The sequence below is a fragment of the Arvicanthis niloticus genome, chromosome 2, assembly GCF_011762505.2.
Source record: "Arvicanthis niloticus isolate mArvNil1 chromosome 2, mArvNil1.pat.X, whole genome shotgun sequence".
NCBI lineage: Eukaryota > Metazoa > Chordata > Mammalia > Rodentia > Muridae > Arvicanthis > Arvicanthis niloticus.
This window is the reverse complement of record NC_047659.1, coordinates 53,411,281-53,439,199: the sequence shown is the minus strand read 5'-3', so window position 1 is coordinate 53,439,199 and position 27,919 is coordinate 53,411,281. Positions and strand designations below refer to the sequence as shown.

Genomic DNA, 27,919 nt, shown 5'->3' with positions numbered 1-27,919 from the left:
CATTGCAGAAGCTATTATTTATCTTGTCTTAGAATAAAAGAAATGAAAGCTCACTTGTTTGTGGTTCCCCCGCATTTGTGGTCAAGGAGGTTCCTGAGGCCCTTGAGTTCGTTCTTCCCTCTCCTGAGCACAAGCTGGTCCTAGTGACTTAAAAAAAAATGAAGACATTAACTAGCTTTACTTACAATTCTAGAATCAGGTAACACATTATCCCATAAAACAGAATGAGTATCTGTTGGGGGCCAACTTTTAGCAAAAAGCGGCTATCAGCTTTGCAGCCATCTTGAGCCAAATACCCTGACATGAGACTTGGATTACAATAGCCTACAACAGCTGAGCACACTCTGATAATCTTGGTCTAGATTCCTTGGGTGTGTGATATTAAAGGTGTGTGAGATTAAAGGTGTGTGACTTAAGAGTGTGACTTAGAGATCAGATTTAGAGACAAGACCTAAGGGCATGATTAAAGGTGTGACTTAGAGGCCTGGCTTAGAAGTGAGACATATAAAGGCGAGAGGCAGACAGAAGACAGAACAGAGAATGAGACACAGCAGAGAGAATCAGACAGAGAAGCAGGCACTTGGAAGAGAACTTGGAAGAAATAACTTTGAACTTGGAGGCACTAGGAACTAGGAACTCAAGACTTGGGACTTGGAGAGAAGAAGAGAGACTGAAGAATAAACAGGATTGAATCACGCTCTATCTGGTCTCCATTCTTCGAGTCCGTCCTCACTCTCTCTCTTGCTGAACCCCGACCCCTCGGACCGGAGCGGCAGCTTGGGCCGGGATACAGCAGTTGGGCAGCCCGGGCCTCAACATTTTGCTAGTGTCGCAACAAGTATCGGGATGAGCTGAAGTGAACAGAAGAGAGCGTTATCCTGGCAAAGAAGAGCTGAAGAGAGCAGAAACCAGGGGAGAGGGATGTATCAACCAATTCGAAGTTACATTCCCGCACATCTCAGACAGGAAAACAGAAGAACAGAAAAGTAAATAACTGGTTGCTATCAGGTTGTTTCAAGTTCCGTGAAACTAGCCCATTTGGGAAATACAAATATTTTTTTTCTTCTAGAAGTTGATCAGCTAACAACTTGGCTTCGGTTTGGTGGTGTTGCACCTCAGCGTGAATGATTTGATTTGTCCTGTTTCTTCAGGTCTGCCAGGGCTTTGTCAGGGAGCCAGAGCAAAACACGAGCACACTTTCATTGTCACGGAGTACCAGTACTCAGCACTGGCCATGGCTATGCCAAGGTGCCGGGAGCTGCTTCAGGGATGGTCTCTCCAGCCATGTCGCCTCTACTGAAGCAGTAGGGCAATTCTCTCAGAAGAAGAGCTTCTGAAAGAAGGGCGGCAGCAGCAGCAATAACAATAAAGTTTAGAAATCAAAGAAAGGCATTTTTCTTCCTCCCAAAAACTCATTAAAAAAAAAAAAAAAAAAAAAAAAAGCCAGGCAATGGTAGTGCTTCATGTCTTTAATCCCAGTATTTGGGAGGCAGAAGCGACTAGTCAGATTTCTCTGAGTTGGAAGCCAGCAGGTATACAGAGTGAGTTCCAGGACATCCAGGGCTACACAGTGAAACCTTGTCTAGAGAACAAACAACTGGCAATCAAAAGGAAGAAACAGAGAGAGAGAGAGAGAGAGAGAGAGAGAGAGAGAGAGAGAGAGAGAAGCATCAGAGAAAAATAAGACAAAAATAACATAGCCTTTACTCCCCCCCCCATGAATTCCTGCCCATATCTCTCTCACAGCTGGCGCACACACCCCTGTGAAGTATGGCAAGCCACACCTCTCCCAAGTGCCTGTTCCTCTCTGTAGCTTGAAAAGATGTCTCCATCTCACTCATCTGCCCTCAGAGCTTATTTGAAGATCTATCTTTCCTATGCTTTAGACTTTTCTCCATGCATACATGCTTCTCCTCCTTACTGGCCTGCTGCTATCTCATTGCAGCTAACTTTCAAACAGTGAGGGATTCCTTTCAACCCCTCCACCTCCACCACAATCCTAGCACAGAGCATTGTAAAAGTGACAAGATATCGATGCTGAGATGAAGCTATGTCCTCTCATCCTTGTCTACAGAGTCATTCCAATGAAATGTCACCGTTTGGAGCTATCTAGTAAGAGTTCCACATCAGTAATATACTGGCCAGTCTTGTATGTCAACTTGACACAAACTAGACTCATCAGAGAAAAAGGAGCCTCAGTTGAGAAAATGCCTTCAAGAGATCCAACTGTAAGGCACTTCCTCAATTAGTGATCAGTGGGAAAGGGCCTAGCCCATTGTGGGTGGTGCCATCACTGGGCTGGTGGTCTTGAGGTCCACAAGGATGCAGGATGAGCATGCCATATGGAGCAATCCAGTAACCAATACCCTCTCCATGGCCTCTGCATCAGAAGATTGATGGAACCTGTCAGGAAATGACTATGTCATGGAATAGAGCCACCAAGAATAGGGTTGGTGCCCTTATATAAGAGGACAAGCCAGAACTATGAGAAACAAATGCCTCTGCCTCAGCTCCTGCCTCCAGATTCTAGTGCTGCTTCCTGCTCGAGTTCCTATCCTGACTTCCTCCAATGATGGACTACGATCTGGAAGTGTAAACCAAATAAAAACCCTTTCCTCCCCAACTTGATTTTTAGTCATGGTATTTCATCCCAGCAATAAAAACCCTAAGACAAGTAGTAAGAAGCAAGTCCCTGAATAACAGCCAGGGAGGACCTGAGAACTGCCAACCACCACAGAAATGGGCCCATGGATGTGCCTCTTGTCTGTTTGGCCTGCAGAAACAAAAACACCAAAAGCTGGGTGATTTATAAATAACCAACAAGCCATAAAAACAGCATACAACAAGCATTTGATTCTCACAGCTCTGGGCCTGTCCTCTTATGTAAGCGTGCCAAGCCCATTCTTGATGGCTCTACCCATGTAGTCATTTCCTAAGAGGTCCCACCCATCCTCTAATGTCATCACCTTTTGGAGTGCAGGATTCCAGCATATGAATTTCGTAAACACAAAGATTCAGGCAATGGCAGAAGCAATCTTCTACCCATGAGGCCTTTGCATTGATTGCAATGTTTTGAGAAACGAAGACCCACAGGACCTAGCTAAGGTATACCTTGATTCCAGATCCACAGAAACTACAGTAAGTGATGTTTTAGTGTGTTACGTGATAATGAACAATACAAGTGATAAATCTGAATTTAGAAACTGGCTGTAGCCATCCAGTATGAACCACCATGTTCTACTTCCCCCTGTGGCTTGGAATTGTTCTTCTGTTCTTCCTATATGGAGGTCAATGTTTTCAGACAGACTCGGTTAGTATATTTTCTCATGTCTCCCAGTGGCCTCAATTGTTTCGGCCCGAGATGCCCCACGTTGAGGGGCCAAAATGTCACGGACCGCTATATTAATGCTGGAACCTGCTAAATTGTTAGAGCCTGCACTTCCCCAAGCTGCTTTAGTCCGAGGGTCAGGGTTCAGCAAGAGAGAGAGTGAGGATGGATGCGAAGAATGGAGACCAGACAGTGTGATTTAATCCTGTTTATTCTTCAGTCTCTCTTCCTAGTCTAAGTCCCAAGTCTTGAGTTCCTAGTCCCTAGTTCCTAGTCCCTAGTGCCTCCAAGTTCCAAGTTTCCAGTTCCAAATTCTAGTCTCGAGTCCCATCCAAGTACAAGTGTCTAATCCCTAGTTGCCTGTCTCGAGTCTCAAGTGCCTACTTCAAGTACCTAATACTTAGTAATAATTTCTTTTTTTTTAATTGGATATTTTATTTACATTTCAGATGCCATCCCCTTCCCCCATTTCCCTTCCCTAGAAAACCCCTATCCTATACCCCCTTCTCCTTTTTGCTTTTATACAATTTTTTTAATGTCAACCAAAGGCTATATAAGTCTGGTAATGCTCAATATCAATCAGAAGTGTAACCTAATACCCAATCTAGATATATCAACTATCTTTGACTGGCAGAGACATGTGAGCATCTGCCTCCATGTCTGCCCCCCCCCCTCTTTCTCTCTCATCACCTAGCTCCTCTTCTCCTTCTCCTCCTCCTCTCCTTACTCCTCCTCTCCTTTCTCCTCCCACCTTAGCTCCTCCTACATATCACCCTTCCTGTTAAAATAAAACTTTTCTCTCAAAATACAGTTAGAGCATAACTATACTAATTTATGTCAGTATGGTGCAAGATAGACCTAATACCCAGTCCATCATTTTGTTGACTAAGCAGAACCTCTGTCATCTCTCCTAAATAAAATACTTAGTTCTGAACCTGGCTTTTTTTTTTTCTTGGCTTTAGAATGAATGTCAGCTGAAAACCATCCTCTCAAATCTTTTCTCTGAAAGTAAATAGCAAGGATTGGCTATGGGACTATAAATTTTCAACCCCATCAGAAATCCAGAATGACTGAGTTAACTGAGATTATGGGAAGCACAAAGCATAGCTTCTAAAACATAGCCAATTTATAGAGACTGCTGAACACCTGGACAGTCCCTATACTACAGAACATTGGAGCATCCGATCTTCAGCCTTCTGGCCCAGGATCATCTGACAGACCTAGTGATTGATGCAGAATTATTAAGCGCTGATTACTCTGTCTTGGTAGATATAATCAGTCGAGTATTCTGCAAGTGTGTCCTTTTCTGGACAGTATTTTGTCTGTAGATAGAAAGAGGCAATTCTTGCCTAGTGGCTGTCTCACCACAATTGGAGTAACTCCAAGGATGCTCAATTTCTTCTTAGAATCCACGACAGGAAGCTGTCAGGAGCAGACAGGTCTCTAATCAAAATGAACATTAATATAGAAATATTTGTAATGTCAATTCTGTGGACCTCCGATGTTTTGAAAACCAACTATCCATGTAAGGTAATCTGGACTGTTGTCTGTTAACTCCTTTCAGCTAATTCTAAAGAAAATATAGAAAACACCCTAACAATAAACTCAAAGCCATGAATTTGCTATAGTCCCTTAACTCACAGGCTAACCGTCCCAAATAAGTTAAAAAAGTTAAGAAAGGACTGGGTCTAAGCCTTGTATTCCTAAATGTGTTATACAGGCACAATGCCTATGATAGTAACAATATTTACCTCACTTTTATATTAGTAAGAAGCTCGTACCAATGAAAACCTTAAATTTGAAATCAAAGTAAATTTTGTACCATTTAAGAAATTAAAACTTCATCTTAATAACAATTATACATATTTCTACCAGTAGGTTATGGCTATGCAATAAATCCTAGCTAATCATCCCTGATCCACCAAAACCACTACTTTTCCCTAGAAAGACAGCCCAATATTAACCACCTCAGTCCCCAAACCCAGGGAATAGGGGCACCAACTCTTCATTAACTTCTTCAAGCTGATTATGGGTGTTGAGGTATTAGAAGAGGGGTTGGGGGGAGAATAAATTGATAAGCCTCTGACACTGTGTCTTCACTGCATCCGGCTGGAATTCCAGGACATCAGAGGTTCGAGCAGGTGTGCTCAGCTTGCCTGATGAGTAGATACACCAAGGCTATGTATTCTGCAATATACAATTCTCAAAACAAATTTTAGTATCAAGATAATTGTTTGTTTGAATTCTGGAATCTAGTCTTCTGGCTTCCTGCCTCTATCATGTCTAATCCATATAATTCTGGGAATTTCTATGAAGGTGTGCTCCCACCATCCTCCCATTTTCACCTTCCTGCTCTCAAATTCCTCAACACTAGGGAATCCAAACTTTCAGGCACCAAGGCCCTCCACTTCCAATGATGCCTAACCCCTTACCCCCCTCCAATTACTATGAGGGTGTGCTCCCACCATCCTCTCATTCCCACCTCTCTGCTCTTGAAATTCCCCAACACTAGGGAATCCAAACTTTCAGGTACCAAGGCTGTCCACTTCCACTGATGCCTGGCAAGGCCACCCTTAACTACTATACAGGTGGAGCCATGAGTCCCTCCTTTTGTGTTCTTGGGCTGGAGATTTTAGAATGGCTACTCCAGCTTGTTTCTTAGGACCATTTGGCTGAAAAATTGTTTCCCAGACTTTTACTCTAAGGTAGAGTCTGTCTTTGTACTGAGGTGGGTTTCCTATATGCAGCAAAATGCTGGGTCCCGTTTATGTATTCAGTCCATTAGCTTATGTCTTCCAATTGGGGAGCTGTGTCCATTGATGTGAAGAGATATTAAGGAACAGTGATTGTTGTCTCCTGTTATTTTTGTTATTAGAGGTGAAGTTACCTTTGTGTGGCTATCTTCTTTTGGATTTGTTGGAAGAGGGTTACTTTCTTGCTCTTTCTGGGGTATAATTTCCCTCCTTATATTGGAGCTTTCCTATCATCCTTTGTAATGCTGGGTTTGTGGAAAGATATTGTGTAAATTTGGTTTTGTCGTGGAATATCTTGGTTTCTCCATCTATGGTAATTGAGAGTTTTGCTGGGTATAGTAGCCTGGGCTGGCATTTGTGTTCTCTTAGGGTCTGTATGACATCTGTCCAGCATCTTCTGGCTTTTATAGTATCTGGTGAGAAGTCTGGTGTAATTCTGATAGGTCTGCCTTTATATGTTACTTGGCCTTTCTCCCTTACTGCATTTAATATTCTTTCATTGTTTTGTGCACTTGGTGTTTTGATTATTATGTGACAGAAGGTATTTCTTTTCTGATCTAGTCTATTTGGCCTTCTATAGGCTTCTTGTATGTTTATGGGCATCTTGTTCTTTAGATTAGGGAAGTTTTCTTCTATAATTTTGTTGAAGATATTTATTGGCCCTTTAAGTTGGGAATCTTCACTCTCATCTATAACTATTATCCTTAGGTTTGTTCTTCTCATTGTGTCCTGGATTTCCTGGATGTTTTGTGTTAAGAACTTTTTGTTTTTTCTTTGACAGTTGTGTCAATATTTTCTATGATATCTTCTGCACCTGAGATTCTCTCTTCTATCTCTTGTATTCTGTTGGTGATGCTTGTGTCTATGACACCTGATATCTTTCCTAGGTTTTCTATCTCCAGGGAAGTCTCCCTTTGTGATTTCTTGATTGTTTCTACTTCCATTTTTATGTCCTGGATGGTTTTGTTCAATTCCTTCACCTGTTTGGTTGTGTTCTCTTGTAATTCTTTAAGGGATTTTTGTGTTTCCACTCTAAGGGCTTCTACCTGTTTACCTGTGTTCTCCTCAAATTCTTTGAGAGTGTTATTTATGTCCTTCTTGAAGTCCTCTATCATCATCATTAGAAGTGATTTTAAATCTGAATCTTGCTTTCCTGGTGATATGGGAAATTCAGGACTTTCTTGTGTGGGAGAACTAGGTTCTAATGATGCCAAGTACCCTGGGTTATTGATGCTTATGTTCTTGTGGTTGCCTTTTGCCATCTGTATCTCCTTAGTGCTACCTGCCCTGTCCCTGACTAGAGCCTGTATTTCCTATTATCTTGGTTGTATCAGAACTTTGTGGGGTGGGTGTAACTACTGGGGTAAGCGCTGGGGCCCAAAATCTGCTCAGTGCTCAAGTTCAAACAGGATACTGCCCAAGTTAGAGCGCCTGGGATCCCCGCTTCCTCTGGGTTCTTTGAGATTGGGGGCAGAGCTGCCACCCAAGATCTGCTCAGTGCTCTGGCCCAGACCAGAAGGAACAAGTGTTCCGGGCAGGGAGTGACTTCCTGGGTCCTTGTGGGTCCCAGTTACTCCCTGTTTGGGGCAGGCCTTGGTGTCTGCTTACCTAAGATACTGCCCAAGTTAGAACACCTGGGATCCTCCTTTCCTCTGGGTTCTTAGAGATTGGGGGAAGAGCTGCCACCCAAGATCTGCTCAGTGCTCTGTCCCAGACTGGAAAGACTACTTAATAATAATTTCTTCTGTCTGCCTCTCACCTTTTATATGTCTCACTTCTAAGCCACGCCTTTAAGTAATGCCCTTAGGTCCTATCTCTAAATCTGATCTCTAAGTCACAACCTTAAGTCACACACCTTTAAGTCTCACACACCCAAGGGAAAATTCTGGGTATCTAAAACGAGATGTTATCAGAGTGTGCTCAGCTGTTGTAGGCTATTGTAGTCAAGTCTCTTGTCAGGGTATATGGCTCAAGATGGCTGCATGGATGATAGCCGCCTTCTGTAGGCTCCCCACACTCAATCACTGCTGAAAGTTTGACATCTCACCTTTATCATATCATTTTCTCATGCACTGAAAAGATTTCTCTCATTTTTGCACCGCCATAAGGCCATGGTGATCATTCCTGCTGAAGTTTGCCTAGGAGATCCACAGCCAGGCCATCATTTCAGTGGCCTCCCTCTCCTCTCACTTTCTCTGTTCCTTTGAGCTCATCTTTGCTCTTGGATTCTGTTTCCTCTTCATCTCCAGTTTGCCTCCTTCAAACTCTTTTCTCCAGCCTCTGCTTTTACTACAGGAAAAAAAAAAAAAGCACTTATTTACTTTCTGGAAACATTCACTTTTGTCTGCAAAGAACAGTTTTTTGGAAATAACATCAGAAAGAAAAACACAAGTGGGGTATGTTTTGTGGGGAGATCAGAACCCTGTTCAGAGAAGCTTTTGTTTTGTTTCCGCCCACTTCCCTATATCAAAACATCCCCTGTGGCAGTTAAAAGCTGCTGGCTACCCCAATTAAAGTGTTTTTGGAGAAGCTGTCGAATATAGTTCCAGGAGCACTTTTAAGTTATTACATGTGGGTTACATAAGCACAGAGCACTTGTTAAAACATTCACCATGTGCGAGGAGTTGAGTCACTCAGCGTGAGTCAAAGCTTTCGCTCTTCAGTGTGACTAACGTGGTCATCGGAGATTGAAGCAGCCTGGAAAAAAAATTATATATATATTGATATATATCAATAAAAGACTATTCACTTCCAGGAATTTGTACTCTTGGCTTTTAAAAACATGGTTATAACTATTTGTACTTAGATTAAATGTGCTCTTAGATATAACTTCAATAGGACCAGACACATTACAAAGGGGATTTGGAAAGCAGGGGTAATCCTTTATTTGCTTAAATGTATCTTCTTTGAGAGCCCCCACAGACTGGCTTGGGTAAATGAAGAAGCAGAAATTCATCCCTCTAAACCAAAATGGGTAGTATAATTTAAATTTCTCATGTTCCTCCCGGGCCCCAGGGTGGAAAAGCTCTTCCTTGAACTCTACATGTACTTAGCATCCTCTGCCCATTTGCTATTGCCCATTTTTTCCTCTGACATACCAAAAAGCAGTCTCTTGGCACAAGAACGACCGTACACATTTCCAAAGCCCCATCTGTGTGTCAACTCTGCCCTTCAGCTGGAACAATAACAAAGTCTATGTTTTGCTCAGGGATTTAACTTCTACCTTCTATCTTCTGCCCATCTGTCTTCTCTGAGAGCTAGAAACTAGCCTTCACTGGAAAATGGAAGACCAAGGATCTTCATATCAATTGAGTGTTCCAAGACTCACCTATTTGGCTTTCATAGTTGATGTCAGTCACTAAAGCCATTCATCACTGCTCTCCGCTTGTAAACAACCCTTGTTTGTATGTGCTTAATGTAAGAGCTATTTGCAAAGGTAACCTTTCATGTATAATTTCATTGCATTATTGATTTGTCAAATTATATACTGGCTAGAAAGAAGAAATTATTCATATGAATTTATGCAAAAATTATATCCCTGTGAAAGTAAGGAAACTCGGTAAAAATAGCATTCTCTTGATTTTTATGTGTTAGAGAGAATTCAACTCCTAAGACATAGTGTTCTAAATTTAGGATTTGAAATAACTTCAGAAGAAAGGCAAAATGAGCTATCATGTATCTTCATAGAAAAACAGAACATTAAAACTAAAAGTTGTCTGGATAAATAATCTCATTGGAGATACCCTTGTTTGTTTAAGTCTGTTATAGTTGTTCTTTTCTTTCACTGGACCTTGGTTCATACAAATGGAGTTGATTAAATCTATTGTCTACTTCAGGGCAGAGCCCTGGAAGTCCTCAGTTGGTTCACTGGTCCAGTCTGAAGTTTCCTAAGCAGCCCGATGAGCACAGAAGACTGTGCCTGCAGTACATCCTTAGTCCAGAGTACCAAGTAGAGTTTCTATCCTGAGACAGTTATGAAGGAGACACCAACACTCAATAAGAGTTCTACTGCTCAACAAGAATTTTCATTTAAAATTTAGAAGAAAGCATAAATCTATTCGGTAATGAGGCCAAATTGCTGAGGTCAATTTAGACACTACTAATAATATCAGAATGAGGAAAGTAAAATTCTTTTAGATATTTCATAAGGATTTCAGCAATGCTTTTCATGAAATAAGACCTTATTAGTGATCCTTTCCCATACTCAATTCTCTACCCTGCCCTCCCATCCCTGACCTTATTTAATCCTTCCTGCTGCCTTGTTCTCGTTCTCCCGTCCCTTGAAGCACCTCCATGGTCTCTTTACAGTTTCCTGACTTTTATTGGCACCTCAGTTTAACACACATTTCTAAAGTTTTAAATCTAGTATCCATATGTGAGAGGGAATATGCATTATTTGTCTTTCTGGGTCTATGTTGCCTTATTCTGAATGGTGGTGGCCAGCTCCATCCATTTACCTATAAATTTCATTTTTCTTTATAGCTGAATACTATTCCACTGTATGTTCTGTATTTTTATTACCCATTCATCACTGATGGACACCTAGGCTGTTTCCATTTCCAGGCTTCTGTGCATACAGCAGCAATTATAAGGATGAGCAAATACCTCTGGGTAGGACATAGCGTCTTTGGATACATATGTGCAGAAGTGGTCATATAGTAAGTCTATTCCAGTTTCCCGAGGAAATTCCACACTGATTTCCATAATGACTACTAGCTTGCACTCCCACCAGCAATGAGCAAGTGTTTTATTTCACTACATCCACACCAGCATCTGTTGCCATTTGACTTTTGGATCTTAGCTGCTCTGACTGGGATAATGTCACATCTTTGAAAATGCCATATGCAAACCTACTACTGCAGAAGCTTCTTAAAATATATAAATATACATATTATGTTGGTTAGTTTATTGTTAAAGCTAGAGTCATCTTTAAAAAAAGGAAACCTCTTTTGAGAAAATGCCCCACCAGAGTAACCTATAGGCAAGCCTGTGGGGACATTTTCTTGTGTGATGATTGGTGTGAGACTGGGGCAGTAACTCCCCTAGGCAGGTGGCCCTGGAGTATGTAAGAAAGCAAGGCATATATAGGCAGCAAAAAGTAGGCTCTGTGGTTATAGAAAAACAGTAGGAAATAGAAAACACATAGAGCTGAGGAAAGTGAAGGTGGTGCGAAGGAATTGGAGGTGAAGGGACAGAAGTAGAAGTGATGAACTTCACAATAAGATGCTAAGACATGGTGGAAGGAGAATATAGGGAAGGATAACTAACTATAATAAGGCTTATAAGCCTATAATAAGGGCTTCATGGAAAACACTGATAAAAAGCCTTACAAAATTGCTAAGACAATTTTACATTCACATTATATTCATATGAGAAATTCTTAATAAATAAATTTTAAGAACTAATATGGACTCTGAGTCACAATATGGATACCGATCTCCATGGACATCCCATAAAATCTTTAGTCTCTGAAAGTTTTATTCTGCCTTTGTCTAGGGAAGGCTAGACATCTCTGATATCACAGGTTTTCCCCACACCATCCTTAAGATTGTGTTGAGCTAAGTAAGAAATTTGGTGCATACCAAATAAACCTGGTTGTTTCCTTTATCTCTATACCACTAGATGTTTGTGGAAGACACATAGACAGTTTCTTCCCATGTTCAGACCTTTAGTGTCTATCTTTAACATCTTCAAGCATGCCTCAGAGTACAGACCCTATTCTCCCTATGATCACCCTAGCTATTATTGACCAACCAAGATTATGGTACAAGAGTCTACTTTTTCTTTTCTAATGGATATTTCTTGATCTGATTTCTCTGATGCAGGTTTAAAGAGACTGTTTACTCTGCACTATTGTATGCTGATATTTCCTGATCAATACTGCTTCCAGCTTGTTCCTATTATTGATGTCTATGTCTCATAAGCCTATTACATCCCTGTCTCAGAGAGCCCATGTGAAAACTATCCCAAAGAGTAAGTGATGGTAAGTCAGGCTTCTCTAGAGTAACAGAAGTTATAAAATAAATCTAGATAGGATAGATAGATAGATAGATAGATAGATAGATAGATAGATAGATAGATATGGGATTTGTTGGAATGACTTACAGGCTGCAGTCCAGCTAATCCAACAATGGCTGGCTGTGAATGGAAAGTCTAAGAATCCAGTAGTTGCTCAGTCTGCAAGGCTGGATGTCTCTGTTGGTCTTCTGTATATTCTGGAATCCCAAAGAAGTAAGGTCTAATTCCAGTGAAGGAATGGATCTGCTAGTAAGGTGAGGACAAGCAGGCAAAAAGCAAAAGATTCCTTCTTCTATGTCCTCATATAACTTCCAGCAGAAGGCATGATCCAAATTAAAGGTCTGTCTTCCTGCCTCAAGACCCACCTCAAGATCCAGATCAAAGATGTGTGTCTTCCTCCCTCAAAAGTCCAGTCTAAAAGTGGATTCACACAAACCAAGCCAAAAAAAATTCTCACAGGAGTGCCTTCCATTTCTGAAGTGTAGTTCATTTAAGATGTAGTCAAGTTAACCAATAGTAACTATCACTCATGGTAAGTTGGATTTGATACTGGTTGCCTTATTCCTTGAAGAGTATAGAAGAGCCCAACACAGAACTAGATAAGGGATTTTGTCTATACTGTTCACTCTCCTTAGGCATAGGAATAAGAATTCTGGAATGAATTCTAAGGGAAAGATTTGTTACTAAGGTTGCAAGGCTCTTGGAGAAACTGATGGCCTAGGAGGAAACTGAAATGTCCAAATTGCAATAGCTGACCATGAAAGAAAGCCTAGAAAAGCCTGGGAAAATGAGCGTGCTAGAGGAATTATGAGGACAGAAAAACTTATACTGTTATTTTTTTAAAGAGGGGCCAAAATATATTATTTGCCAAGACCATCAGGAAGATACTGGCACACCAGTGTCTTTAAGGATCCAGCCTTGGCTTCTCTCTACTGACCAGGGGAGGTTGCATGGAACTTGGCTCTTTGGTGACAGTGATGATGATGGAACCTGAGGCAAGAGAATGAGTCAACATGTAACCACCAAAGCCAGAGAATCACACTACAAAATAACCAGCAATGCCAGAATACTAATATAAAGGAAGTTGTGAATGTGCTTAATAGCACTCAGTTAACAAGAGTAAAGGAAGAGGAGAGGAGGAAGAAGAGGAGCAGAAGGAGAAGGAGGAGGAGGGGAGAGATGCAATAAGGATGCTGCTTAACTGACATAAATGAAAGCAGTGGTAAGAGGAAAACTCATAGCTCTAAGTGCCTACAAAAAGAAACTGGAGAGAGCATACACTAGCAACTTGACAGCGCAACTGAAAGCTCTACAACAAAAATAAGCAAATAACCCAAGAAGAGTAGATGGCAGGAAATAATCAAACTCAAGGCTAAAGTCAACCAAGTAGAAACAAAAAGAACTATACAAATTATCAACAAAACCAGGAGCTGGTTCTTTGAGAAAATCAACTAGATAGATTAAACCCTTAGCCAGACTAACCCAGAAGGCACAGAGACAGTATCAAAATTAATAAAATCAGAACTGAAAAGGGAGCCATAACAACAGAAACCGAGGAAATTAAAAAAAAAAAATCATCAGATCCTACTACAAAAGCCTATACTCAACAAAACTGGAAAATCTGGATGAAGTGGACAATTTTATAGACAGATACCAGGTACCAAAGTTAAATCAGGAACAAATAAACCATCTAAACTGTTCCATAACCCCTAAAGAAATAGGAGCATTTTGCAGCAGTTATTAATAGTCTCTCCCCCCCCCTCAAAAAAAGCCCAGGACCAGATGGTTTTAGTGCAGAATTCTATCAGACCTTCAAGGAAGACCTAATACCAATTCTCTTCAAACTATTCCACAAAATGATCATCTCACTAGATGATGAGAAAATATTTGACAAAAATTCAACCTCCCTTCATGGCAAAAGTCTTGGAAAGATCAGGAATTCAAGGCCCATACCTAAACATAGTAAAAGCAATATACAGCAAGCCAGTAACTAACATCAAACTAAATGGAGAGAAACTTGAAACAATCCCACTAAAATCAGGGACTAGACAAGGCTGCCCACTCTCTCCCTACCTATTCAATATAGTATCCAAAATCCTGGCCAGAGCAGTTAGACAACAAAAGGATGTCAAAGGGATACAAATAGGAAAGGAAGAAGTTAAAATTTCACTATTTGCAGATGATATGATAGTATACTTAAGTGACCTTAAAACTTCCATCAGAGAACTCCTAAACCTGATAAACAACTTCAGCAAAGTGGCTGGATATAAAATCAACTCAAACAAATCAGTATCCTTCCCCTACTCAAAGGATAAACAGGCTGAGAAAGAAATTAGGGAAATGACACCCTTCACAATAGTCACAAATAATATAACATACCTTAGTGTGACTCTAACCAAGCAAGTGAAAGATCTGTATGACAAGAACTTCAAGTCTCTGAAGAAAGAAATTGAAGAAGATCTCAGAAGATGGAAAGATCTCCCATGCTCATGGATTGGCAGGATTAATTTAGTAAAAATGGCCATCTTGCCAAAAACAATCTAGAAATTCAATGCAATCCCCATCAAAATTCCAACTCAATTCTTCATAGAGATAGAAAGAGCAATTTGCAAATTCATTTTGAATAACAAACAACCCACCCGGATAGCGAGAACTACTCTCAACAATAAAAGACCTTCTGGGGAAATCACCATCCCTGACCTCAAGCTGTACTACAGATCAATACTGATAAAAAAACAAAACAAAACAAAACAAAACAAAAAAACAAAAACAAACAAACAAAAAAAAAACCTGCATGGTATTGGTGCAGAAACAGGCAGGAAGATCAATGGAATAGAATTGAAGACCCAGAAATGAACCAATACACCTATGGTCACTTGATCTTTGACAAAGGAGCTAAAACCGTCCAGTGGAAAAAGGACAGCATTTTCAACAAATGGTGCTGGTTCAACTGGAGGGCAACATGTAGAAGAATGCAAATCGATCAGTTCTTATCTCCTTGTACAAAGCTCAAGTCCAAGTGGATAAAGGACCTTCACATTAAAACAGATACACTGAAACTAATAGAAGAGAACCTCAATACTTGGGCAATACTTGGGGAAGAACCTCAAATACATGGGCAAAAGGGGAAAGTTCCTGAACAGAACATCAATGGCTTATGCTCTAAGATAAGGAATTGACAAATGGGACCTCATAAAATTGCAAAGCTTCTGTAAGGCAAAGGACACTGTCAATAGGACAAAACGGCAACCAACAGATTGGGAAAAGATCTTTAACCAATCTTACATCAGATAGAGGGCTAATATCCAATATATACAAAGAACTCAAGAAATTAGACTCCAGACAACCAAATAACCCTAATAAAAAAATAAGGTACAGAGCTAAAAAAGGAATTCTCAACTGAGGAAACTCGAATGTCTGAGAAGCACCTAAAGAAATGTTCAACATCCTTAGTCATGAGGGAAATGCAAATCAAAACAATTCTGAGATTCTACCTCACACCAGTCAGAATGGCTAAGATCAAAAACTCAGTTGATAGTAGATGCTGGCAAGGATGTGGAGAAAGAGGAACACTCCTCCATTGTTGGTGGGATAGCAAGCTGGTACAACCACTTTGGAAATCAGTCTGGCAGTTCCTCAGAAAATTGGACATAGCATTACCTGAGGACCCAGCTATACCACTCCTGGGCATAAACCCAGAAGATGCTCCAACATATAACAAGGACATATGCTCCACTATGTTCATAGCAGCCTTATTTATAATAGCCAGAAGCTGAAAAAAAAAAAAAAAAAAAAAAAACCAATGTCATTCAACAGAGGAATGGATACAGCTATTAAAAACAATGAATTCGTGAAATTCTTAGGCAAAAATATGGAACTAGAAAATATCATCCTGAGTGAGGTAACCCAATCACAAAAGAACACATATAGTATGCACTCACTGATAATTGGATATTAGCCCAAAAGCTCTAAATACCCAAGATACAACAACTCACAGACCACATGAAGCTCATGAAGAAGGAAAACCAAAGTGTGGGTGCTTTGGTCCTTCTTAAAAGGAGTAACAAAATACTCATGGGAGCAAATATGGAGACAGAGTGTGGGACAGAAACTGAAGGAGGGGTTGTCTGGAGACTGTTCCACCTGGGTATCCATCCCATGTGCAGTCACCAAAGGTAGATGCTGATGTGGAAGCCAGGAAGTGCATGATGACTGATATAGCTGTCTCCTTAGAGGTCTGCCAGAGCCTGACATATACAGAGGCAGATGCTCACAGCTAACCATTGAACTAATCATGGGATTCCCAATGGAGGAGTTAGAGAGAAGACTGAAGGAGCTGAAAGGGTTTGCAGACCCATGGGGAGGGATCCATGGCGCCAGCTGTATATGTAGGAGAGGATGGCCTTGTAGTTTATAGGTGGGAGAGGAGATCCTTGGTCCCGTGAAGGCTGGATGCCCCACTGTGGGGGAATTGGAGGGCAAGTAGGTGGGAGTGGTTGGGTGGGTGGGGGTACATCCTCATAGAAGCAGGAGGAGGCGGGATGGGATAGGGGGTTTCTTGGGGGGGGATGGGGAAAGGAGATAACATCTGAAATGTAAATAAAAGTATCAATAAAAAAAGAATAAAAAATGAAAAAAAGAAGAGAAAAGAAACAGGAGGCCCAAAAGATGGTCAATCCTTTGTTTGAAAAAAGGTTCAAGAATTTTGGCATTGGGCAGGACATCCAGCCCAAAAGAGATCTAACACACTTCATCAAATGGCTCCACTACATCAGGCTGCAGCAGCAAAGAGCCATCCTCTAGAAGCGGCTCAAAGTAAAAGTACCTCCTGCCATTAACCAGTTCACTCAGGCCCTGGACAGGCAAACAGCTACTCAGCTGCTTAAGCTTGCCAACAAGTACAAGCCAGAGACAAAGCAAGAGAAGAAGCAAAGGCTACTGGCCAGTGCTGAGAAGAAAGCCGCTGACAAAGGGGACATCCCAACTAAGAGACCACCTGTCCTCCGAGCAGGAGTCAATACAGTCACCACCTTGGTGGAGAACAAGAAGGCTCAGCTGGTGGTGATTGCCCATGATGTAAACCCCATTGAGCTGGTGGTTTTCCTGCCTGCCCTATGTCGAAAGATAGGGGTGCCCTACTGTATCATCAAGGGAAAGGCCAGGCTGGGGTGCCTGGTCCACAGGAAGACATGACATGCACCACTGTTTCCTTCACACAGGTTAACTCAGAAGACAAGGATGCTCTGGCTAAGCTGGTGAAGCTATTAGGACCAATTATAATAACAGATATGACAAGATCTGCTGCCACTGGGGAAGCAATGTCCTGGGTCCCAAGTCTGTGACTTGCACTGCCAAGCTGGAAAAGACAAAGGCTAAAGAACTCACCACTAAACTGGGTTAAATGTACACTAAGTTTCCTGCACATAAATATAATTACAAAATTTAAAAAAAAAAACTAAAAACCCCACAGAAATATTATAAAAAACGTGTTTCCATTTTAACCCTGGTTGTGGAATATGGGGCTGCTTCAGATTTTTCCTCAAAAGCTGATTATGATTTGCCTCTTGCTCTAGCAGGGGCATGATTTTGCCAGCTGCAGGTATTTTGTATGATTGTGTGACATTTTGGAATTTTGGGAAGTTTTTAAACAGTATATAAATGCTAGGGCCCAGAGAGGCAGTGTGGGCTGTTGGTTATTGGTTCCTTGTTGGTTGCTATTGGTCATGGCTTGTTAAGTAGTCATGCACAAAGAAGAAACAACAACAACAAGAAAGTAGACATCCTGATGGCGAAGATCAAACTTGCTCCAAGGAACTTGACACCCCTAATCAGCAGGAAGTCATATAATGATAATGTTGCCCTCTTTCTTACCCCTAACTTTATTCAGGGATCTCTTTCCTTTCCTTTCTATTCTCCAACACCCCCCCCCCCCTTATCTACTATTAGGGGGTTGAAAGGATAGGGGAAAGGGTGGAGAAGAGTGGAAGAAAAAAGAACACACAAAGCAAAGACAAGTTACAATTGCCAGAGTGTCCTACTCAAAAGCAGCTTGCCAAATGCAAAGGGAGTTAAATCCAGTCCTTCTGCATAAAAGCCATTATAAGCCCCATCACAGTGAAACCAAGAATGGGACTACCTCACAACCCCTTTCCCCAAATGAAGTCCAGCACAGTGCACTCTAGTGTGAGACAGGCCCCATGATCTCTATCCCCAATTCGATACCGATAGGTTCAGCTACTGGAACTACATTAGACAACTAATAAGACTGTTTCCAATATGGGGCCGTAGAGAGATTACCAAAACTCTCACCTACTGGGGAATAGAATACGAGTAGTAGCACAAGACTGTCTTAAAACAGTCTAGGTGACCATGGTTAGACCTTCCATCATACAGAAACTAAAGATCTAGTACCATGCCAGAATTTTCAGACAGAGGCTCTAGAACTAACCTGGCACCAGACATAGACTTGTATCTATTGAGACAGAATGACATTTCAGCCTAGCCTACATCACTGCTACCTTTAGAGTGGGCCTGCGACACTCAGGTAACCTGTCTTGGTGCCAGCCTCAGTGGCGAAATATAATCTCCATCACTCATTCCCCAAGCTTATGCAGTAAAGCTGTCCCCAAGTTAGTTCTTACATTTGGGGTTTCTTCCACCTGCTCCACAACCAGGCAGAGACCTGCAACCTGGTAAGACAGACTCAACTCATGTCTACTTCAAGACTGGGGAGGGTGAAGTTTGTTCTCATCATGAGATCCAGATGGAACCCATGTTAAGGTCACTCGGTGGCTACAGGACTTCTTTAAGCAGGATAGAAGAACAACAGGCAACAAGATGCTCTTCACTAGACACAGAAGGCAGGAGATCACAGAGCCTAGCCCCCAGATTCAGTGCTGAGATGGTGAGACATCAGTAGGTAGGAGTTAAAGTTTCCCCTTCTGTTGCCTGCCTACAGACAGAGCCCCTGAACAGCCCCAATCTTGGGAAAAGACAGGTGGCCCCATCTATTAGATCTCTGTTCCAGTCAGCCTCACCTATGGCTGATTGTAAAAGTCTTTGGCCACCTATCCAGATCAGTAATAGGAAGCAGGCCACAGTGTGGGCCTTGGACCTGCCCCAGCACTGTGGTGATCTTGGTGAAGTGTGGACTCAGACATGTGATGCATTTTCATTGCATTGGTGGGCAGAGACCTGGTTTAGAAGCCTGGGGTTAGTCCACACACATACAGTGAATATAGCCTCTAGTAGGTTGTTTTTTTTTTTTTTTTTTTTTTTTTTTTCTCATTGATCTAACCAAATCCCTGACACCGCCCCCCCCCCCCCCCCCCCCCCCCCCCAATATAAGAGAAAACAAGGTATTTATTCTGGCTCACATTTCTTCATGATAAAGAAGGCAATGGGAGATGTTTGGTCTGTGGTACTGTGATGGTTTAAATATGCTTGGCCCAGGGAGTGGCACTATTAGGAGGTGTGGCCTTGTTAGAGTAGGTGTGTCTTTGTGGACATGGGTTTTAAGACCCTCGTCCTAGCTCCTTGGGAGCCAGTCTTCTGTTTGCCTTTGAAACAAGATGTAGAACTCTCAGCTCATCCTGCACCATGCTTGCCTGGATGTTGCCACGCTGGATGATAATGGACTGAACCTCTGAACCTGTAAGCCAGTCCTACTTAAATGTTGCCCTTATAAGAGTTACCTTGGTCATGGTGTCTGTTCACAAGAGTAAAACCCTAACTAAGACAGGCACCAAACAGTAATCAAGGAGAGGGGAATACTGGTGTTCATCTTGGATTTTTGTTTTGTTTTCCTCTCTCTTTCTTTCTTTCTTTCTTTCTTTCTTTCTTTCTTTCTTTCTTTCTTTTAACTCAGTCTGTGTCTGCAGACATGAGAGAATGCCACTCACATTCAGGGTATGTCTTCCCACCTCATTTTGAAAATTCTCTCAAAGACACACAGAGAGGTGAGCCTCCCAGGTGAGTCTAATTCTAGTGGAATTGACATTGAAACTTAAACATTACACAACCAGAACTGGCAGAATCTTTTCATGCCTTAGAAAGCTCCATGAATATGCATGATGTACTGGGCCTATCTTGACCTTCGGGATAGCCTTGTGGGGATGGACTACCCTTCTGTGGAAACCCCAGTCCTATCTAAATACCATCTACAGATCTAAGACAAACGCTGTTTTGGACGGTCCTCTTGCAGTGACAACATACAAACAGTAGGCTTGGGACAAATCTGATCTGATGCTGAAAGAGTGGAAGTCACCAAAAAACATATAAAATAAACAACCTACTTAGATTTCTGGAAAGATAGGCACCAAAAAAAAAAAAAAAAAGCCATATGACAAGAACTGGAATAAATACCTAATTTTTCAAATCTCACATGATGTCTTATGCCAACAAGTATCAAGAGCTTTTAGGAAATTTAACCTTGCCTTATGGTCACAATATATTAAATAAATAAATAAACCAAATATCAACCTATAGGAATCTTGAGCTTCAAGAAGACACAGAGAAATGATTCAACACTCCAACAGAGACATATAATCAACAGATGGAAGCAATTGAAAAGTCACATACTAATTGAAATTGAAAAATGCAATAGGAGGCATCAATAACAGGATTAATCAACAATTGGAATTAGAGGTGGTTCAAGTTATGCATATAGACTTTGTCCACCTATTTTACATGCCTACATACGGGGATATATATGCTTTCCTTGGGAAAAGAGAGGCTGTGAGTAGAGAAAGTGTAAGAAGTCTTGATACCGGACTGTCTGTGCTGGCTGACTTGCAGTCCTTTTGCTTAAGATGCCCAGGGAAACAAGGGAGAGGTTAACCCCTGCCAATCTAGGAGTCCAATTCTGTCATCACCCAATACTTGCTTATAGAGACATGAATATGGAAGAACTGACTACAATAATGCTGAAAGGATTTATCATTAACAATGACAGTGATTCCTAACAGAACAGAGTAGTGTTTTGACAAAGCCTCACATGTGCCTTGTGCTCCTTGTGGTGGGTCTCTCTCACCCATCTCACCTCTGTTACAATTAACATACATTAACTCAAATACTGTGACAAACCAGAAATAGATCATTAATAGTGGACAAATACCTTGGACATGAAATTAATAGGACTTAGGGGTCATCTTGAATGTGTCATGTCTATCAGCTAATGCAATACTTACAACTGCATGGAAATGATTAACATTATTCCTCTTTAAACTATTAGGAAGTGAGTACAGAGTGTGAAGTAACATGGATGGGTGTCTAGTTTGTGAATAAATAGAATCCATGCTTCACACCATGGTTAAATTAGTTACTTTTCTAAGAAAGGGTTTATTTGGGCTTATGGTTGCAGAGGGTTAAGAGTCCATGATGGTAGACTGGAGAAATGGCCAATGAGCAGGAAGTTGAGGGCTCACGTCTCCAAACTGTAATCAGGAAGCATAGTGAACTGGGAATGGCACATAGCTTTTGAAATCTCAGTGCCCTCCCTTAGTGACTTTCTTCAGCAAGGCCACACCCCATAAACCCAAACAGTGCTACCAACGAGGAACCAAGTATTCAAATCCCCAAGTCTATGACACATCACATTCAAGACATCACTTACACTTCTTGGCACCCATACACTTATGTTCAAACCATAATGCAAAATACATTTAGTTCCATTCCAAGAGTCCCCATGTTCTGCCAGGCTCAACACTGTAAAGTCCAAAGTCTCTTCTGCGACTCCAGGAAATCTCTAATTATAACCAGCTGTAAAACAAACAAGTGAATTATATACCTTCAACATGAATTGGCTTAGAATTCAGGAAGAAAGGAGAGTTGGGGACATAGTAAGGAAAGACTGAACCAAAGCAAGACCAGGACTCAGAAGAGTGAATGTCAAATCCTGTAGCTTCATGTCCAGTGTCAAAGGGCTTAAATCGTTCTGTTCCTCCAGCTCTTCTACTTGCAATATACATCTATCTCTTGGAATAGTTCCCCTTCCTGTGTGCAGCTCTCCTTGTCAGACATCCTACAACTCTGGCATCTCCAGCATCCTTGGGACTCTAATGCAATCTAGACTTTACTTTTCTACAGTCACATAATAGTGTCTCAAGGCCTTCACATAGAGACTCTCCACCACACATTCCCTATCTCAGGGGCTCTCTGAAACTCCTGGTAAACAACACTGCCAAGTTCAATTGCCAGTTAGGGCTGTTTTCTGGACCCCTGGATGACATTCCAGCATCTTTTGCTTGTTGATGTTAGACAGGAGGAAGAAACACTTTATGTTCTTTCGGAAGAGAAGCTTAGATGGGAAGGGGTCTTGTGTGAAGGTGCTCTTCCCTTTATTCCTGATTTAAATCAGGTCTCTCTTTATGTTGGGGGCCGACTTTTAGCAGAAAGCGGCTATCAGCTTTGCAGCCATCTTGAGCCATATACCCCTGACATGAGACTTGGATTACAATAGCCTACAACAACTGAGCACACTCTGATAATTTTGGTTTAGATACCTTGAGATTAAAGGTGTGTGAGATTAAAGGTGTGTGAGATTAAAGGTGTGTGACTTAAGAGTATGATTTAGAAGTATAGAGATCAGAGTTAGAGACAAGACCTAAGGGCATGATTAAAGGTGTAACTTAGAGGCGTGGCTTAGAAGTAAGACATATAAAAGGCAGAGACAGAACAGATCAGAATCAGACACATCAGACATTAGGTAGAAGACACTTGGCTGCAGACAGAATCAGACACAGCAGACAGAGGAGACAGAGAAGGAGACACTTAGAGGAAGAGAGACTGAAGAATAAACGGGATTGAATCACACCCTGTCTGGTCTCCATTCTTCGAGTCTGCCCTCACCCTCGCTCTTGCTGAACCCCGACCCGCAGACCGGAGCGGCAGCTTGGCCCGGGATACAGTGGCCGCCCAAACGTGGGTCGGCCCGGGCCTCAACATTTTGCCTTGGCTGCAACGTTTTTTTTGGTCGCCCCAACGTGGGGCTAGTGTGGACCCCAACATTATTTTGGCCGCCCCAACGTGGGGCTAGTGTGGACCCCAACATCTTTAATTTCCTTATGTCTTTCATGTAGCCTTTGATGCAATGTTAAATTACATTTTTTTCTTCAAAGTATAGTCTCTGTAGCTCTGGCTGTTTTGGAACTTGATCTGTAGACTAGGTTGGCCTCAAACTCACAAGATCCTCCTGCCTCTGCCTCCCAGGTGCTGCTCTCTTCTTAATCAGGCCTAATCTGTCATCTCCAGCTGACCCCTGTCAATTACCCCAGCAAAGCAAAGGTTTCACAGTAGTGAAGCTGGTCTCTTGTTAATCACAGCTGTTTCTTCAGCCCTGATGACCAACACCTCAGGTAACACATAAATTAAGATGGCTAATCTCAGTTGCCAACTTGACTTGAGAGTACTGAGTTAGCCAGAACCAGGCTAAACTGGCTAAATAGGCTGCAAACTGGCAGTTTGAAAGACTAGACCTAAGTTTCTACTTCCCAGAACTGGAAAAGTCCAAACCAAGTCAATTCCAGATAAAACCACCCCTCATGGGCAGCCAGTCAGAAAGCTGGCCCACTACCTAGCCTGAGCCAAGTATAGGTAATCAGCATAAGTCCCCCAAATCCCCCAGAGCTTTAACCAATCACAAAGGCACTCAGACCCCTGGAGATAGAGCCAATCAATCAACGGAAAGAAGGTAAAAGTCACCCCACCCCCGCCCTAGCAGGCTTTACATTGACCCTGCAAAGTCTACACCTTTGTCTTCCATCCCAATGTATGGTGCACCCCTACATGCAGGTTCTCTGCAGAATAAACACCTTTTTACTGTTGCATACTATTTGAGTCTGGGGTATCATTCTTCACAAATCAAGGACCCTTACATTCTACATTTAGAATCAACCAAAACCAGAACTCCCCAACACTCCTGTGGGAGTATCTTAATTAGATCATTTGAAGAAGGAACACTCACCTTTAATCTCAGCCACACCTCCTGGTGGCAGCCCACATAAAAAGACATGGAAGAGAGAAACTGCTTTTAGTCTGCACCTTCTCCATCAATAGCAAGTTGGTCTATCATGCCGCTGCCTGTATTAAACTCAAATTCTTGAGGATTCTAACACAGACTGAAAAACAGCACCTCTCCAGGAGCCTTCCAGGACTCCCAACACCAGACAGGACTACAGAGACTGCAGTCTCATGAATTGAGCAACAACAGAATTCTTGCCTCTTCTTCCACTGTGAGGCCTTGGACAATTTTGGTGGTTTAAGTAAGTATACCCCATAGACTTACATGTTTTAATGCTTGGTTCATAGGGAGTGGCACTGTTAGGAGGTGTATAGCCTTGTTGAAATAGCTATGACCTAGTTGGAGGAAGCGTGTCATTGTGGGGTGTGCTTTGAGGTCTCCTATGCTCAAGCTATGCCCAGTGTGACACACAGTCTCCTTGATGCCTGCAGATCAAGATGTAGAACCCTCATGTCCTACATGTCTGCCAGTGCCAGCATTTTTCCTGTCATGATGATAATGGACTAAACCTCTAAAACTGTAGACCAGCCCCAATAAATTTTTTCCTAAGAGTTGCCATGGTCATGGCATCTCTTCACAGCAATAAAAACCTAACTAAGACAATTATCCAGACCATTTCCTGTAAGCCAGCCTGATATTATCCCTTATTATATATTCATTCTATCAAAAACTGTTCTTTTAGAAACTCTAGTGCAGGGTGAGGACCAGCTCTAAAATTTGATCATTCCCTTTGCTTTGTTGCTGCTGCTGCTGTTGTTTTGGTTCGCTTTGATTTCTTTCTGTTTTTTGAGACATGGTCTTGATATGTAGCCTTGGCTGGCCTAAAACTCACTATGTAGACCAGGCTAGCCTCAAATTCTTAGAGATCTATCTGCCTCTTCTTCCCAAGTACAGTACTAGTATTAAAAGCTCACTATGTAATCTTGGCTGGCCTGGAACTGACTATAGAGATCAGGCTGGCCTTGAACTCATAGAGATTAGGTCTGCCTCTCAAATTATGGGATTAAAGGGCCTAGCCCAGGATTTTTATCTTTGTTTACACCCTGTGGTGGTTTGAATAAAAATGGCTCACATAGGCTCATAGGAATTGGCACTATTATGGTGTGGCTTTGTTGAAGTAGGTGTGGTGCCAGTGGGAAGAAGTATGTCCCTGAAATGGGCTTCTCAGATGCTCAAGCCTGGCCAGTGTTCAGATGTCTCCTCCTGCTGTCTGTGGATCTAGATGTAGAACATTCAATGACATAGTGAGTTCCAGGTCAGCCAGGGCTGAATAGTAAGACCCTGTCTCTGTTTAAAAAATAAACAAAATTCTTAGAGAAGCCAAGTCTGGTTCATAAAACATTTGGGAGCCGGGTGGTGGTGGCTCACGCCTTTAATCCCAGCACTTGGGAGGCAGAGGCAGGCGGATTTCTGAGTTCAAGGCCAGCCTGGTCTACAGAGTGAGTTCCAGGACAGCCAGGACTACACAGAGAAACCCTGTCTCAAACAAAACAAAACAAAACAAACAAACAAACAAAAACATTTGCGAATATAAAGATGAAGTTGTTTTAGGAAGAGATTTCCAGTCACATTAGCAAGCACTTTAATGCTTAGATTTTGTTACCACTGAAAAATCAAAGCTTAAGGAAGCAGTATTATTGAGGCCAGTGCTCTGAACTCTTTACAGACTTCACATTCCAATCCTGAATATACCCCCTTATCATAAATATAACTTGCTTCTTTTCTTTTTTTCTTTCTCTTTTCTTTCCTTTTTTTTTGCTTTCTTTTATCCCCTCCCACTTTTCCCTTCCCTTCCCTTCCCTTCCCTTCTTCCCTTCCCTTCCTTCCCTTCCCTTCCCTTCTTCCCTTCCCTTCCCTTCTTCCCTTCCCTTCTTCCCTTCCCTCCCTTCCCTTCCCTTCCCTTCCCTTCCCTTCCCTTCCCTTCCCTTCCCCCCTTCCCTTCCCTTCCCTCCCCTCCCCTCCCCTCCCCTCCCCTCCCCCTCCCCTCTCTTCTCTTCTCTTCTCTCCCTTCCCTTTCTTCCTTCCTTCCTGACAGGGGCACATTATGTAACTCTGGATGTCCAGGAACTCACAGTGCCACTCTCGGCCTCCCAAGTACTTGAAGTAAAGGCAGGATGTTACTTTTCATTATCATTATGTCATTTATAATCAGATAGTCTTTTATTCACTTGAATTTAAAATCTTGGAACTTAATAGATGCTAAACAATTTGCCGCTTTCCCCCCTAAACAGATTTTTGGCAAAGCTTTTGTCAAAAGTCTGAAAGGGATCTTTACTCTTTTTAGTATGTTCAGGCAAGGTATTATATATAGTAAGCCTCTGTGGTAGATTAGTTTCCTAGTATGTATCTTAGCGTTAACCTTTAACACTGCAAAAAAAAAATGCTATGGTGACTACTAAGAGCTACTTTTTACGGCTTTAGAAGATGAGTAGTTTTAGAATAAGATGCATGCCTCAAAAACCTAGCTCACAGAGGTTTCTCTACTGTGACCGCCTACCCGCACGAACTACAATTCCCGTCATGCATCGCGGCCCTCTTTGGCAAACTACTGATTTCCGTCCGCGCTGCCAGAGCATGCTGGACTTTGTAGTTCACTAGGACTTAATGTTTTCTTTTCTCATGTTCTTTGACGGGGAGGGGCAGTGTTACTAGCTGAATAGCGTCGACTATGATAACACTATACGGTATTATCATTAATAGTATAACATACCTGTCAATTCAATATCAGTTACGATTTTCTCGCGCTGCCCTTACCCGGGAAAGGGAACTGACGCACTTCCGGTGTAATGGCGGCGCGGTGGAGCTTTAGGTAATTACGGAACTCTGAAGACTCGGGATAGACCAGGAGCCAGAATGGGGGTGGCGGGTTGCTAGGTCGCGTGGAGAGGGCAGGGGCTTCCGAGTGGGCGCTTGCCCGGTGGGCCTTGCTTTCTTCACGTGGCTGCACCTCTCGACCGGCAGCCCGCGAGGTGCGGCGTGTGCGGGCTGGGCCTAGCGCCGGTGGCGGGGCGTGCGCGTCTGGGCCTTGGTCTGGGTTTTCATGGGTGAACACCTCTCCTGGGAGCTCCCTGGGTTACGTACCAGTCGGCTTCCCAGGACCCAGGGCTTGCATTAATAAACTGTGGTAACGCTTTTGCCTCATTTCAGCTTAATATCCCAGTGGCCAATTCTATTACATTTTCATTTATGGTTTGTTTCATTGACTTGATTTAAGTCCTGTCATGTTTAGTTCTAGTGTTTCATGTTTCGCATCTTCTGTGTTTACGTCTCATAGTTAATCTTAACTCTAAGAGCCTCTACTATTTGTAACTTCCAAACATGGGTTTGCAGTCCCTGCCCTTTGCGAGCTGCCCTACAATACACTTTAACAAACAGCAATGTACCAGCTGTTTCCACCTGCTCTAAATGCAAGAGTTTTGTTTTTTGTTTTTTTGATACATTGTAGCCACTAATTTTTTTTTTTTTTTTTTTTTTTGAGGTACGCGGAGAATAATTTGGGGGAAAGGTATTGTAGAAACATTAACTGAATCACAGTAAGCCGTTGGAGGGGTGGCTCAGTGGTTAAGAGCATTTGCTACAACTTCAGAAGGATCTTGGTTCAGATCCAAGCACCCACAAGATGGATCACAACAAATTGTAATCTCACTTTCAGAGGATGGGATACCAGCTTGCTGATAGCCATTTGCACCAGTAACTTGAATTGTGTGTATATGTATGTGAAAGCAAAAAGGTCCACATATGTAAAAATGAGCTACCTTTTCTGTTTAATTGTGCTCTATATTTAAACGGCTTTTTAGTTTT

General features: G+C 42.1%; 1 protein-coding gene and 1 long non-coding RNA gene across 3 annotated transcripts in view; one reads left to right on the top strand and one right to left on the bottom strand.

Annotated features, from left to right (window-relative positions):
• Positions 1–54: 54 nt before the first annotated feature.
• LOC143441349 (uncharacterized) lies at positions 55–26,874 on the bottom strand. The gene is made up of 4 exons (XR_013108662.1): positions 26,829–26,874; positions 8,693–8,778; positions 8,129–8,370; positions 55–147 (listed from the first exon to the last, which is right to left on the bottom strand). It is a non-coding gene; the product is annotated as an uncharacterized LOC143441349 (long non-coding RNA).
• Cwc22 (CWC22 spliceosome associated protein) overlaps positions 26,847–27,919 on the top strand; it is a 50,106-nt gene continuing 49,033 nt past the window's right edge. For both annotated transcript variants that reach the window (XM_034496403.2, XM_076928950.1), the window contains exon 1: positions 26,847–26,927. The gene's annotated coding sequence lies outside the window, so the exon portion shown is untranslated. The remainder of the gene's footprint in view (positions 26,928–27,919) is intronic.